Raw genomic sequence first — 3,495 nt, forward strand, 5'->3', positions numbered from 1 at the left:
GCACCACATAAGCAAAAAGAAAAAAGCCGGAAGTGGTGCTGTGGCTCAAGTGGTAGAGCGCTAGCCTTGAGCTGAAGAGCTGAGGGACAGTGCCCATGCCCAGAGTTCAGGCCCCATGACCGGACCCAAAAACAAACAAACAAAAAAGGTCCAAGGGAGCATTTTCACTCCTTTTAACTAACCCAGGCAAAATTAATGAGATTGCTCCCTGCCAACTCAGAAACAAAATACAAACGAAAAGATGGGAACATCAATCAAAGAATGCTCACTTTGCTGAGACTCCTGGGAAGTCTCTACAGTACTTTTCACTCATTCATGGAACAAAGTGTAATCATGTGTACGTGTGTGTGTATGTGTGCACAGACAAAATTCAACAACTTGTTACTAAGGAAAAAGTGGAAGAAATATAAATCTTAAACATGCAACTAGCTGGGGCTGGGAAGGTGGCTCAGTGGTTGAGTGCTTGCCTTGCATACATGAGGCCCTAGGTTCGATTCCTCAGCACCACATAAACAGAAAAAGCCAGAAGTGCCACTGTGGCTCAAGTGGTAGAGCCTTGAACTGAAGAGCTGAGGGACAGCACCCAGGCCTAGAGTTCAGGCCCCATGACCAACCGAAAAACAAAACAAAAACAAACAACTAGCTGCAAACAGTAAGAATATTTGAATAATGCTTCCAAAGTACCTACTGTGTGCCACAGTACAAACACTGAATCCACATGGCCAGTGTGAGCAAGACCATTTCCTACCCTTGCTGTCGCCAAGGAAATTGGCCACCTTCGTAGGGAGGGGTTAATGTCCTTGCAGGACATAAAGTCAGGTCAGGATTCATGAAATTAAATCAAAATGTAGTGACTAGAAGGAGTATGGAAATTCCCACACAGGAGTTAGAGGATCCCATTTTCAGAAGGAAATTGATCTTCAGAGTTTGAGGCATGTTTTGATTTTAAATATATTGAAAGACACTCAGCCAGTCTCAAGCGCTACAGCTTGGAGAGCTGGGGCCACGCCCCTTCCGGTCTCCCTGAAGAATCCACACATACATGGTGAGGCCCCTAGTTCCTCTCTTCTGGTCAGCAGAACAGGGTAAAGAAAGGGAGGAGGCCCCCAATGGGCTCTGGGAAATGACTTCCTTTGCAGTTTACAAAAGGGGGCTCCAGGCTTTTGCTTTCCTTCCTTCTCCCCTCTCTTTTCCTCCCCTCTCCTCTGCTTTTTCCTCCTCTTCCTCTCTTCTCTGAGGACCAGCTCTTACTACCTTGAAGCCCAGGCGGACCTGCCTGGGCCTTCGGAGTACTGAGATTAAAGGTGTGCCCCACCACACTTGGCTTGCAATTTTGTCTTTTTTTTTTTTTTTTTAACACACAGGGTGACTTCTCATGCGAAGTTCTTACTCCAGGACTGCAGATGGGGCTGGGCAGTCCTGAGGACCGATTGTCCTGGGCAAGACCTGGAGATGTGTGTTGGGGGGGGGGGGATGGAGGGGGAAGAGACAAGATTCTAGATAGAATGTCAAAGTCAAGGTTAAGGGCACAATCTTCCCACCAGACTGCCTTGTTAGCTACATGTTTGGGGGAGGTCTCAGGCCATCTTCTGACAATCTGGCTCTGAATTTGGGGGTTCCCACCATCCTGTCAGGCTCCATGCTTCACTGAAGCAGGCCCCAGCACTGAGGAAAGTACCCTGGTGGATTATCCTAGCAAACCTACCCACATCAGAACTTTCAGAGGAACTGGGAAGGCCCAGGGTGAAGGCTGGTGGTCGCTCACATGCACAGCTGGCCCCCATCTTGGGTATTGCTCCCTCCTCACCACTCAGAGGGCTGGGCCAAGCTAAGAGGGCTCCCTGTGCCTTTGGGATCCAGAGAAGGCCCAGGGCTGAATCCCACGGTGTTCATGTCATGTGACTGGGCGTCTCTGTATCCAGCAGTTTGCATCAAGATGGACCTAGGGTGAGTTCTCAAACCCTGGTGATCAATGTGGTGGAGAGACTGCCCTGCAGCCCAAGTCCCCAGCCCAACAAGGACCCAAACTACTTCCCTTCCCAACAGAGCAACTCTGGGACAAAGAGATCACCTGTGAGTCCTGAGTGCAAAGGCCAGACTTCTTTTTTGGGTAAAGATAATTCTTCAGTAGCTATCTTCTTCTTTTTTCTTTTAATTCCTCTCACATCTTCAGTGTTAAAGATTATGCCTTTAATGTGAAGCTGTGTGTTCCTTTTTCTTTCTTTCTTTCTTTTTAAGTTAGTCAGGAGGCTTGATCTCAGATCTTGGGCACTGTCCCTAGGCTCTTTTTTTTTTTTTTTTTTGTCAGTCGTGGGGCTTGAACTCTGGGCCTGGGCGCTGTCCCTCAGCTCTTCAGCTCAAGGCGAGCACTCTACCACTTGAGCTACAGCGCCACTTCCGGTTTTCTGGTGGTTTATTGGAGATAGGAGTCTCACAGTCTTTCCTGCTCGGGCTGGCTTTGAACCATGATCCTCAGATCTCAGCCTCCTGAGTAGCTAGGATTACAGGCGTGAGCCACCAGCGCCCGGCTTGCCCCTACGCTCTTTTGCCCAAGACTAGTGAGCCACAGCTCCACTTCCAGTTTTCTGGTGGTTCATTGAAGAGAAGGGTCTCACGGACTTTCCTCTCTGGGCTGACTTTGTTTGTTTGTTTGTTTGTTTGTTCAGGGCCAGGTGGGGGTCTTCAAAGATGGTGGCAAGAAGTCTGAGTTCCGCAGGTAGAGCGCAAGTTTGACAGCCTGTTCAAATAGCATTCAAACCTTTCATGTGGCCAAGACTTGGGGGCAAGTTGTTCTCTGCCTAAACCTGTTTCCTCATTACTACAATTTTGTTAAGGTTCTTTAGAGTGTCTTGGAGCTAATGTGAAGATTAGATGAGCTAATTTATCATCATCTAGGGGTGCTGATTCATAGTCTTTCCTTCCCCAATTTGGAAGGGAGCAGGAGTCTGTCTGGCCAATCTCCATACCACTCCTTCCCCTCCCAAATGGACAAAATGTGCTGAATGCGAAAAACCTGGGGATCCTAGCTTCTCTGGGAAGAGATTGTGAGGAAAGGAGTGTTTGTTGGTTTGTTTTTTAGTCAAGAACTTGCTGTGTAGTCCAAGTTGACCTCAAACTCTCTATCTCCTGAGTGCTGGGATTACAGGCATGTCATACCATGTCTAGCCAGAATGTTTTGAAAGTCTTACCCAAGTGGGTAAGAAGGTCATATGTGCTGGGTATGGTCAGCCCTGCCTGTAATCCCAGCACTTGGGATGCCACGGGAAGAGGATCAAGAGTTAGATGCCAGGCACCATGCAGCTCATGCCTGTAATCCTAGCTACTCAGGAAGCTGAGATCTGAGGATAATGGTTCAAAGTTACCCAGGCAGGAAAGCCCATGAGACTTATCTTCAGTTCACCACCACAAATCAGGGAGTGGAACTATGGCTCAAGTGGTAGAGTGCCAGCCTTGAGCAAAAAGCCAATCAAGGGGTAGGAGGCATGGCTCAGTTGG

The sequence above is a fragment of the Dipodomys ordii genome, unplaced genomic scaffold (assembly GCF_000151885.1).
Source record: "Dipodomys ordii isolate 6190 unplaced genomic scaffold, Dord_2.0 Scaffold23, whole genome shotgun sequence".
NCBI classification, from domain to species: Eukaryota; Metazoa; Chordata; class Mammalia; order Rodentia; family Heteromyidae; genus Dipodomys; species Dipodomys ordii.